Here is a 13,738-nt window from a genome sequence, read left to right on the forward strand (position 1 = left end):
AGGAAAGCATCAACAAAATGACAAGGCAACCTACTAAATGATAGAAGATATTTGATATTTCTTATAATAGGTTAATATCCAAAATGTATAAAGAACTTATACAACTTAACACTAAAAAAACAAATAACCCAATTAGTAGGCAGAGGACCTGAATAGACATTTTTCTAAAGAAGCCATACAATGGCCAACAGACACACGAAAAGATCCTCAACCTCATTCATCATCAGGGAAATGAAATTCAAAACCACAATGAGATATCATCTTATACCTGTCAGAATGACTAAAATAAAAAAGGCAAGAAATAATGAGTGTTGGTGAGGATGTGGAGAAAATAGAACCCTCATGCACTGTTGATGGGAATACAAATTGATACAGTGACTGTGCAAAATAGTATGGAGGTTCGACTAAAACTAAAAAATAGGTATACCATATGATCCATTTAATTCCATTACTGAGTAGACACCCAAAGAAAATGGGTGTCATCTTTATATATATATACACATACACACAAACACATACACACATGATGGGATATTATTCAGCCATAAGAAGTAATGAGATCTTGCCATTTGCAACAACATGGATGGGTCTAAAGGGCATAATGCTAAGTGATGTTCGGGAAAGACAAATACCATATGATTTCATTCATATGTGCTATTTAAGAAGAAAACAAAAAAAGAAAACAAACAAACAAAACCCTGACTCTTAAAGACAGAGAATAAACTGTGGTTGCCAGAGGGAAGGTGGCTGAGGGGGATGGGTGGAATAGATAAAGATTAATGATTGTAATGAACATTGAGTAACATATAGATTTGTTGAATCATTATATTATACATCTGAAACTGATATAGCACTGTATGTTAATTATACTTCAATAAAAAAGAGGTGATTTTCCCAAGTCCTATTTCTTGCGTAATGAATCCATGAATGAAATAGCCATGGTAGAGACTGTGTATGCACTTGACAATATAGATTTCTCCCCAACAAAGTTTATCTGAGTGTCTAGTCTTCCAAAAGTTTACACTAATGATTATTTTTTTTAATAATGATTCTTTGATATCAAATTATTCTATAGGATTTCAGACATCTACTTGGGAAGGTTGGTCATTTTCAGTCCTTTTCCTTATGGTTGGGTAGCAACTTGTACTTAATCAGAATAACCTGAAGCACTTCTTTCAATACCATCCCTCACAGATTTAGATAATACCTTATATGGTACTATTTTACCTCACATATATCATATCTGATTAAGAAACAAACTTTACAAGAAAATCAGTAGGTAAAGATAGTAATGTCAGGAGTATTCAATAGTGTTACCACATAACCAATGACCGGAAAATAGTTGGCTTGATAGAATGAAACTGCTGAAGGCTCAAGCATAGTACCTGATGAGAAATAACTTCTGGTATTATTTCCTTAAGAAGGTGCATAAATATGTTATTTATTCTTCATTTTAGTGGAGAAAAATAAGACTCCTAGAGGCAAACTTGTTGTTATCTTTATATATCCATGAAGTGGTACAACTGGAATATTAATCAGTACCTACAATTCTAAACTTATCATCTTTAATTATGTGGCATTTTTAAATTTCTTCAAACTTTATCCAATTTGCCTATTAAACTTTGACTTTCATGACTACTTTAAAGAACTCTATTTCGTATTGCTTCAAAAATATTTAGTCTGTAAAAAAAATATTCATTGTGCACATCTATGTCACAAACATTCTATGAGATGCCCGGGTTACAGATATTAAATATGTAGCTTCTTAAATGTGTAGATTGCTTAGGGTAGTATAGAAATTTTAATAGTATTTATTCTTCCAATTAATGAGCTTAGAATCTTTCCATTTGTTTGTGTCATCTTCAATTTCTTTCATCAGTGTTTTATAGTTTTCATAGTGCAGGTCTTTCACTAGTTTGATTAGATTTATTCCTGAGTATCTTATGGTTTTGAGTTCTATTGTAAATGGGATTGCTTCCTTAGTTTCTCTTTCTCCTTCATGGTTGGTCTGTAGAAATGAAACACATTTCTGTACATTGGTTTTGTAACCTGAGACTTTACTGAATTCATGTATCAGTTCTAGAAATTTTTCGATGGAGTCTTTCATGTTTTCTATACAGAGGAGTATCATGTCATCTGCAAATAGTGAAAGTTTGACTACTTCCTTACCAGTTTGGATGCCTTTTATTTCTTTTTGTTGTCTGATTGCTGTGGCTAGGACTTCCAGTACCATGTTAAATAATTGTGGTGAAAGAGGACATCCCTGTTCTGTTCCTGACCTTAAAAGAAAAGCTCTCAGTTTTTCTCCATTGAAGATGATATTAGCTGTGTTTCTAGGAAATTATCCATTTCTTTCAGGTTGTCCAGTTTATTGGCTTATAGTTTTTCATCATATTCTTTTATAATTGTTTGTATTTCTGTGGTCTTGGTTCTTATTTCTCTTTTCTCATTTGTGACTTTTATGTATTTGGATCCTTTCTCTTTTCTTTTTAATAAGTCTGGCTACAGGTTTATGAATTTTATTAATTTTTCCAAAGAACCAACTCCTGGTTTCATTGATCTGTTCTACTGTTTTTGTGTGTGTGTGTGTTTTGTTCGTTTCTGTATCATTTATTTCTGCTCTAATGTTCATTTCCTGCCTTCTCCTGGCTTTAGGCTTCATTTGTTGTTCTTTTCTAGCAATCTCTATAAAAATACCAGTAGCATTTTTCACAGATCTAGAACAAACAATACTAAAATTTGTATGGAACCACAAAAGACCTGGAATAGCAATGGCAACCTTGAAAAAGAAAAGCAAAGTTAGAGGCGTCACAGTTCCATACTCCAAGTTATATTACACAGTAGTATGATCAAAGCAGTGATAATTGTAGTAATCAAAGCAGTATGGTATTGTCACAAATATAGACATATAGATCAGTGAAACAGAATAGAAAACAAAGAAATGAAAACAACACTATATGGTCAGTTAGTCTTCAACCAAGCAAGAAGGAATCTCCAATGGGAAAAAGACAGTCACTTCAACAAATGGTGTTGGGAAAACTGGACAGCTACATGCAATAGAATGAAACTGGATGACTTTCTTACACAATACACAAAAATAAATTCAAAATGAATTAAATACCTAAATGTGAGATCTGAAACCATAAAAATCCTAAAGGTGAATACAGACAGTAACCTCTTGGATGTTGGCCACAGAAGCTTCTTACTAGATATGTCTCCTGAGGCAAGGAAAACAAAAACAAAAATAAACTATTGGGCCTTTATCAAAATATTTATATTTATTTTGTATGGCGAAGGAAACAGTCATCAAAAGTAAAAGGCAAACTATGGAATGGGAGAATATAATTGCAAATGACCTATCTGATAAAGGGTTAGTATACAAAATGAATAAAGAACTTATAAAACTCAACACCCATAAAACAAATAATCTAATCAAAAATGGGCAGAAGACATGAATAGATGCTTTTACAAAGAAGACATACAGATGGCCAATAGATGGATGAAAACATGCTCGCCATCATTCATCATCAGGGAAATACAGACAAAAATCACAATGAGATATCATTTATACCAGTCAGAATGGCTAAAGTCAACAACACAATCAACAGCAGTTGTTGGTGATGATGTGGAGAAAGGGGAAGTCTCTTGCACTTTTGGTAGGAATACAAACTGGTGAAGCCACTGTGGAAAACAGTATGGAGGATCTTCACAAAGTTAAAAGTAGAACTGCCCTGTGATCCAGCAATTGCACTACTAGGTATTTACCCAAAGAATACAAAAATACTAATTCAAAGGGATTCATGTACCCCAATGTTTATAGCAGCCAGATTATGGAAACAGCCTCAGTGTCCATCAACTCATGAATGGATAAAGAGGTGGGATATGTAGTGGAATATTACTCAGCCATAAAAAATGAAATTTTACATGGATGCATGTAGACAGTATTATTCTAAGCAAAAGAAGTCAGAGCAAGACAAATATCATCTGATTTCACTCATATGTGGAATTTAAGAAACAAAACAAATTAACAAAGGGAAAAAATGACAGGGGGAAGCAACCCAAGAAACAGACTCTTAACTATAGAGAACAAACTGATGGTTACCAAAGGGGAGGTGGGCGGGAGGGTGGTTTAAATAGGTGATGGGTATTAAGGAACACACTTGTGATAAGTACCAGATGTTGTCTGGAAGTGTGAATCACTAAATTATACACCTGAAACTAATATTACACTGTAGGTTAAGTAACTAGAATTTATATAAAAACTTAAAAAATAAAATATATAGTTTCTACCTTCAAGGAACATGATCTTCGTATGTAAACTGTGAGTCTGCATGAGTATAAGCACACAACTTGCTTTATTTCGCAAATATTTACCAAGCACTGGCTATGAAGAAGATACTGTGGTAAGTTCCAGGAGTATACAAAGATGAAAAGAATTTAAATTATTTAATTATTTAATAACAAGAGTTAGATAAGCAGGAAAATTACAATATGAGGTAGAATATGATAAATGACCAAGAGAAAATATGGAGTTTATATTCAAACTGTGTCACAATTCCAGTTTCTCATTATTCAGGATGAAGTTCATCTTTTGTGTTAAGAAAGGGCACACTCATTTGATATGGCATGCCTATCATTTATAAATGGCAAAACATAACAGTGAAAAAGGCTGACATATCATCCTTAAATTTTAACCTGTTGGCATCTGTCAAATAACTTACAATTTAAACTAGTTTAAATATAGGGTGATTTGCTTCTTTCTTTTCTTTTTTTTTAATTTTTAAATGGAAACAATAAGAGGAATGATTGATGGGTGTTTTTTTTTTTTTTTTTTTTTTTGAGAAACAGGAAATGGAGAAACTTAGGTGCAATTTCAAGTCTTAATACAACATAACAGTTTAAGTTATTAATATAGCTCAGCTGGGTTTCTTTGTAAGTATTTTAAAAATAAAAATAGAGAAGATGTAGCAGAGAAAACAGAATTTCCTAATGAATTATGTCCTAATGGTGACAAAAATAATGAGCATATCTAGGCTATCGAGTAATTGTGGGTGGAGTTGTGGAGAAGGAATTGGAAACTGTTATTTTTTATATAAGCTGTAAACTGTAAGGAATATGTGTGAACATTTTTTATGTGTGAACATTTATTACTTATAGTTTGACCATTAATACCCTTAGAGTTGGAATGGAAATCAAAAAAGCCAGGGGCGCCTGGGTGGCGCAGTCGGTTAAGCGTCCGACTTCAGCCAGGTCGCGATCTCGCGGTCCGTGAGTTCGAGCCCCGCGTCAGGCTCTGGGCTGATGGCTCAGAGCCTGGAGCCTGTTTCCGATTCTGTGTCTCCCTCTCTCTCTGCCCCTCCCCCGTTCATGCTCTGTCTCTCTCTGTCCCAAAAATAAATAAACGTTGAAAAAAAAAATTAAAAAAAAAAAAAAAAAAAAAAAAAAAAAAAAAAAAAAAGCCAGATTGTTTGGCCACAGAGCCACGATCTTAACACTAATAGCATTCTACAGATATATTTCAAGATGCATTTTTGATTTACAGATTTTGATTTCTATTTGTTCAAGTTTTTATTAATACTGAGATGGTAAAACCATAGCAGCTATCTTTTAATGTTAGGAGTCACTATGTGTTTAATTCTGTATATTAAACCAATCTATTCTCCTCTGTATATTAAGCCAGTCTTATGACATACTATCAGACTTTTATGCCTGTACAACTTTCCTGTAAAACATTTGAATTGTTGGCAATGTCACTAGTAATAAGAACAATTTTTATTTGAGTATTTTAAGAATTTTAAAGTAATCTAGTAGTTAATAAAATCTGACTTGACTTTTTACTACTTTCCTGAAGTTAACCTCTATAAAAATAACCTAATCATTTCTGAGAGTCTATTTTATGGATACTATGCTTAATGCTTTTGTGGAATACCTAGTTGAGTCTCAAAACAACTTCTTTAATATCCTCATTTTATGTATTCAGGCTTACGCTATTATTATTTTGTAGAGCCTATGCTTTTCCAAAAGTAGTGGTCTTTATTTCTATTTTTCTTTTTTACTATTTTTTACTATTTTTCTTTTGCATTTAAGTATTTTATCAAAACTTTCCTCTTATCTTTGTTATTCATTTGACTAGCCTAGCTTTGTTCCTATTCTCATATCTCCTACCTTCTAATCTATATTTCTACAATAATTGTCTTATTTGTTAAGAATTACTACTTGGGTATCAATTTTTGAATTTGTGGCACTAATTACATACAGATTTGTGAATTAAAATCATGAATATTATACCACTCAAAAATAAAATTTGAATACATAGGAAATATAAGTAATCATTTTCCTAAACAAAACTGTCTTTAACTTCTCTACTTTTCCAACTTACACCAACAACCAAAATTAAGCATTAACCTTCTAATTTTACCTTATATGCAAATATCTTCACTTGAATTTATATTACTATATTCAGGTAATAATAAAGTGTTATTATATTACATATAATTTTTATACATAATTTATAATTTTTCTTGCTGGATTCTAGTTTGGAAATCCTTATTATTTCCAACACTAATTTTATCATGAATATTCTTACTCACCTTTATGATTTCAGATTCTCTTCCATTTAACTTATGTTGTATGTCAGATACATCTTCACAAGATATTAAAATATCAAACACTTGTTCAAATTGCTTACATAATTCTAATTCCCTTCCTGGGCTAGGACAAGAAAAGAATTAGTGAATCATTTGTAAGGAAAAACAGTTCTCATATTTTAATTTAGTAATGAATTCCAGAGTCTTTGAGAAGCCTGAACTTGATATTTGATTAAATATGATGCTATTCTTAACTTCTCTGTCTTAAAAAGACAAAACAAATTTTTTCTGTCTTAACAATTCCCAACTGATGATATTTGCAAACATTTCTATTAATTTTAATGTATCAGCTGTTAAAAAGAAGTTTGTTTTTAAAAGTAATTAGGATTCATGCTATTACCTATCAAAGTCAACATTTTAAAAATGGGTAATCTTGGTAAAAACTTGGCAATGTAGATTTATACGTTAATGTCTTCATTATTGGCATCAACGCTGTTTTTGTTCAACTTGGAAGTTAAATTTAGCTAACAATTAATTAATCCGTCATACAATTCTCACTTTATTTCACATATAAAATATGTTTGATATGAAAAAATACAGACTAATTGATGTGCTGTTAACTATTTTAATTTTCCAATGAAATTAACAAAGGGGGAAAAGGAAGAAAATTGACTGTTATTCATATAACTTAAACTTAATATTGCTTGAATATGATACTCTTCTTAACTTTTAGAGTATGGGAAATATAAAAATATTTAAAGTCTTTCATTTTAACCAAAGTAACTTACATGTTGACTCATAACACAATTTCCATAAAGAATTAATTGGGCACATAGTGTGTATCCTCATCCTCTCCAAATAGATACATGAAATTTTACAAAACAGAGTGATGATATTTATGGAGACTTTTTGTAGGCCTGCATTACACAAAATAACTAGTCTCAAACTTATATAAGATTGAATTATAAAAGTTTTTTTGTATACTGACTATTGGAACTAGTCACTCTTTGCATGAAGAAAAGCAACTGTATTTCCCTAATTATCTTACAGAAACCAGAGGTTTATATTCACCTGTGATAGAAGTTCTAACAGTGGCCTGGGTAAGGGAGAATGAAATGGAAGATACAGCCCAGGAAATGGGATTGGCAAGAACTATCTCGCCAAGAAAATCTAATTCCCACCTTCACTCTGGGTTTAGAGTAGCAGGAATTTTTTTATTTGGTTGCTTGGCGGGTTTGGGGATTTTTTTGTGATAAATGCTTAGTTATCCCAATTTTGAAAAACGGTGTACCTTCTCACACATTTTAAAATTAACACATAAGTAGTTTGATTACGATTCTAAGATTTAAATGCTGCACTGCCAGTTCTCTAGATAGCACAGGCAACAATACCAAATGGAAAATACCAATTCAGAAATGGTGAGCTGACATGTGACTCAGAAGAGTTGAACTGTAAGTGTGAAGATGATTTAGGAATTCTGTAATCAATTGCTTTTGCATATATATTTGTACAAAAGAGTGAGCTGTGATGAAAATACATGTTTAGATAAGTTTAAAGTATCTCAGTAAGTATAAACAAACATTTAGTGTGATTAGAATGCATTGGATTGTCATTTAATTGGCAGCATATTTTTCACTCTTTTGGTTTTCAGTAAAAGTACTGTGATTTATAATCTATGGAATTTTAGATGTTATAAAATAGGCAGTCAGTCCCTCTAGCAGCTGAGCAAGGGGTGGATCTGAGTGGCTGACTGAAACTGGAGACAAAGGGCAGATAAGGAACTCTCAGTGAGAAATGATGATGAGCTTGAATATAAGGGACAATGGGGTTGAGGATGAACAGGACAAGGTGCACCTGAGACAACTATGTAGGAAGTAAGATAGAAAAACTTTAGTGATAGATTTGCATGTCATGACTGAAAGAGAAAAAAGATTTAAGGATAACTTCCTGGACTATTCATGACTATTGAGATATTTTGGGGATAATACATTATGTTTAAAATGTTAAACAAGGACATAGTACAAGTAGTCTCTGGAAAATGAAAAAGAAATAGAGCACAGAGTAGTGTCTAATGCTGATTATAGTAATGCTTGTACAAGGTAAGCATAGGAGGGGTTGTAGAGATTAATAAATCGATGTGTTATGACAAGGGATTTCTTTGCATTTTGTTCATGTTTTACTTTGAAGGCAGTTAATTATGTGTGAAAGAAGCATGTTCACCAAGGGCAATATTGGAGTGAGGATCTAGTATATGCGAAAAAAGTATATCTAAATACTAATCTAACTTTATTTTTAGGCAGAACATTATACTCTTTTATAGGAGGAAATAAATAATGAATATTCTTTTAGTGTCTCCTATTAGGTGATCTAAATAATTACACAATACCCTACCTATTTATAAGGGTGTAAAATGTTAAAATAAAATCCTATTAATAGAAATGCTACATTCTGTAATCCCTTCCTTATATCCTTGATGTTCTACTTCATATTTTTAAGTCTAATTTTTAGTTATTTTATAATAAAAATCCTAGTTTAATTCCAAATCCTACTTTAATGCCTGGAGCCTTGTTTCATTGACTGGGGAGCTATGCTTCTAGCGAAAAGGACATGCATGATTTGTTTTATTCAGAGGAGGCTTTATTCTCCCATTGTACTGAGTCATATGGTTCAACTGGCTACTCTTCCAGCTGGGGCATTGGCCATTGTTTCCTAATGAGTAGTATAAACTGCTGAGGCTCTTTTCATTGCTAAGGATTTCCCAGTCCTTTGATGAAATATAATATGATTTGTTCACTGTGCACATCTGGCAAAGAGGTTTACAGATTTCTTTGGTGCCGTAACTCTCTCATCACTGCTTTGTTGGTTTATGTAATAAAAGAACCCATTTATCTCATAGAGTGTCTTACTATGTAAATTAGTTTATATCTGTCCAAACACATTAAGCTTTAAAAGCTAAATAATAGATATTAGTTTGTGAATTAGGTGTAATTAATTTTTCCAGGAGAGAACATATCCAAGGTAATAGACGATGAAAATGGGAACTCAGGTTAGATACATAGTTTCTGTATGTATGAAAATGTGAGGGAGGTCTGAATGACCATGAGAGTGGGATATGTAACTTGAAGAACTCTTTGGTGGTGGTTTTAGTTCAGTTCTTTATTAGCAAATCTTTCCTTTCCCCTTGGGCTAATCTTTCAATTACTGTTACCTTATAGTGTTCACCTTCTGCTTTTGCTGTTGGAAAAAACAAAGGAATGTTGATACCATACTTCTTATCCCATGAGAAAGTGGATAATATGCCACACTTGTCTTGAATTTGAGAACTTTTAAATATTTTCACCATATTGAGTTCCTATAGTGCTGGATTCATAGAAAATTCTAAATAAATTTTCACCCTCACTTTTAAAGTAGATTGATAATTCTTAATAATCTCTAAAGCATTCACAGTCATAAATAGTAAATTCTTTTTTCTATAGATGTGCCATTTAGATAGCCTTATTGACAAAAAAAAAAGAAAAAAACAGAGAGGAGAAAAATTATAAAATTTTGTTTAGCTTTGTTTTCCTTTCACGTGTAAATTGATTTTTTTAAACTCTTGCTTTTATAACAACTATTACTACATTATAATTTTCTTTAACCAGGGGCCTTAATTTTGATTTGAAAACATTGCGAATTTTGAACATAATGTGAGAGCCAATTACTTTCATGTAAAATAAGACCAAAATCCAATAATTAGTGTTTATAAATTGTCATTTGCTGGTGCTACATGTAAGTGGTAATGAAGGTGACTGAAGCCCAATTTGGATGACTATCACACCTCAATTTTTTGGACAGCACTTTGCTAAGTGTGTAGGAATGCCCTCCAAACAGGACAATAAGACTTGGAAAATTTTCTGCAAGTACATTAACTGTAGAGTCAAAATATTCAATAATATTGATTATGATTTATCTATTGTTTAGTAAACAGAGAACATGTCAAATGTGTTGTTACCACAATTTTAAAGGGTACTACCATATTTTTGCTCAATTTTTTTGAAAGTTTATGATTGTCTCTAATTGGCAGTGTATACAAATATGGCATTTTCTATTCTGTATTCTGAATTCTTCAAAGCTGTGCACTTCATTGCAATTTGTAATCAAACTAACCTTTGACATAGAAAATTATTTTTAAAAAGATTGCTTTTTAATTTTCTTTTCATATTCTTCTTTGGTAAAAATTTTATTAAGAATATTTTAATAAAGTATCATATTTCCATTATTATATCTCATGCTGTGAGTGCGTATGCTTGTGCATATCGGACTAGTGTTTGGCTGACCTAGACCAGGATGGGTATAATAAATTCATTGGTGATACAATGATTAGGAAGATATTATTCAATAAATACAAATCAGGAAGAAAAATAAAATGTCAAAGAATTTTACCAAAATATAGAAATAGGGCTGCTGGATTGGGTTAGAGTAAAGTGATGATTTTCATTTCGTACCTGGTGAATTACAGACAGCGAAAGCCTGGTCAATGGAAGCATTCTATCCAATTGAAGTATCCACTGAATAGGCATTTAGAGTGGAGTTTGCATGAAGCTGCAGAATTAGAGAGTCATAAAAAAAATAGAGATTTATTAAAAAGAGAAAATAGAAATGAACATTTAAGGAATGGGAATGACTGGATTATCTGAGGAAGGAAACATGAATACAAAGAAAAAAAGCACCAAGAATCAAGTAAAAAAAAAAAAAAAAACCTATAAAAGTTAATAGAGAAAAAAAAACAGAAACAGTGATAGAAAAAGTCACTGGAAAGGTAGGAAAATATCCTAAATAATGTACTGTTAGAACTAAAAGAGACCTTACTAGTATTCCTTACTAGTATTTCTCATTCCAATTTAAAAATTTTTAATTTATTTTTTGAATTAGGCTGTGAATAAATGAATAGAGTACTTGGTCTTTAATTCCCTCTCTCTCTTTTTGTAAAATAATAAGGTTTCTCCTTCCCATTTGCACATTTTCTTACAACTGAGTAGTACAAGCCTACCACTGCTCAACTGTTTGGAGAGTTGACCAGTTCCCTTATCGTTCCTCACAGCACTTCACATCAGAAGGATTCTGACTTCTGAATCTTTGGTTCTGGCCAGGCTTTTTCTATCAATGGTTTTAATTAATCAATGGCCATCTACTCCATACACCCATCATTCCTAGAGATCCAGACATACTGACCTTTTCTTTATTCAAATTCTTATGACCCTGGTTTAATTTATTTTGAAATTTAGAAATTGAAATTCTCTTGAATGTTATTTGGTTATTGATTTTGTGTGTGTGTGTGTGTGTGTGTGTGTGTGTGTGTGTGTACACATAAATAAACAGTTTTGTGTCCATGGCAAGGATGCATGTATTTTCAGGAACAGCCTAGATCATATCTCTTTCTATCCTTTCATACAGTACCTATCAGTGTGTTTAATATACAGCTGGTCCTTAGTATACGTATGAAATGATTTGGGAAGTGGCATTTCCATATTTACCAAAAGATATGACTTAAATCAATGGAATGAAATATTTGTTCTTATTTAAATTCACTCCATTAATATACACAAGACTTTGTTGTTTCTTTAAAAATCTTATCTCCACCGGCTCTATTAATTCACTGGGTAAAAATGTATTGGTTGGCATTTATAACCTTCCCTTTAATTTGGCTGCTTGGATACAACTTTAAGAGATGAAGACTGAGACTCAAATTACATCAGAATTAGTGTTCTGATAAGCCTTTCTATTTTATATGGTATTTTGATGCACTTTAAAGGGGAATAAATCTCAAGCTTTTGCTAATGTGGTTAATTTTAAAGATGGATATCTAAAGCCAGTTCTAAAATAGAATTATGGCAATGAAATAATAAGGCAATTACATATTGCCTACATGCATATGTCTGCATTTTCTTCACAAAAGTGTTCCTTCTAGAAAACAGGCACTTAATGAAATTCTTAGCTCAGTCCACAGTAACTTAATTGAAAGAGTGAAGCTGTTAGAAAGACATAAGGATAGCCATTATAAGAAACTGGTGATTAATAATAACTTCTGATGAATGCATAGTAACTATTTATTGTGGTACTAGCAGATGATTATATACTAAGCCTGTTGTACAATGCTTTGGTATAAATTAGATGAATGGATTTTTGTAAAGAATTTTAAAGGGCAAATAACATTGACTATACTTACATAGCTAGAGGTCAATAAAACAAACATTTTCTATTATTCAAACCAAGAGCTAAAGGGATATTTTAAGTGCACTGCATTTTTAGATGGACATAGGAATTTTGGGTCAAATATGCTTTCATTAAGGCACAGTTAGGCTTAACTTTCATGCCATGATGGACTTCTGTCATAAACAACATAACCCATAAAACCTCTGGATATATATTTAAAAGGTCAGGCATATGCCATACGTACCTGCAAAATGCCTTTCAGTTTTCTTTTTAGGTGATAGTCAATTCTCACCCTCCAAGGAAAGTTCCTTTAGTGCAAATTTATAATACATATGGGGACATGTGTGTAGCCATAAGCATTGTTTCCTTACAAGCAAAATAACAGATATCTTTTTTATTTGTTTTGGCAAGCTAAAGGTAGACACTTTAGAGATGTTTTTATAAAGAGAAAAATAAAAACTTTGATTGTTTTGATTAAAACGTATTTACTCAACCTGATAACAATTTATTGTTAGTAAGTATAGGCTCTACATACTCTGCGTACAGTCATTTTGAAGGATGCTAGTACGCTTTAAATCTCTCCTAAATAAATCTCCCTAGTGAAACATCCACAGGAAATGAACTCATATCCACAGAGCAAACCCAGGCAAAATTGTGACACAGATTAAAACAAACAAACAAATCAACCTTTGATACCTTATCATTTATCAAATTAGTTCTCCCATTTATTGTCCTATCATTCCCTGAAGTAAGATAATTTTTAATATCAGTTCCCTGTTGATAGTAAGGTCTGACAGCTCACAGCCCCATTTGTAGTACCTTTACTCAGGGTTAGCCTGTCTTGAAGCACTTCAAACTCTAAACCAACCCCTTCTCTTAGGGTCACCACATGTGGTTTTATGTTGTACTGACTGTGCCCCCTATCATCACATCCCACTAAGGGATCAGTTAGGAGCAGA

This window comes from Felis catus, chromosome C1 (genome assembly GCF_018350175.1).
Source record: "Felis catus isolate Fca126 chromosome C1, F.catus_Fca126_mat1.0, whole genome shotgun sequence".
NCBI lineage: Eukaryota > Metazoa > Chordata > Mammalia > Carnivora > Felidae > Felis > Felis catus.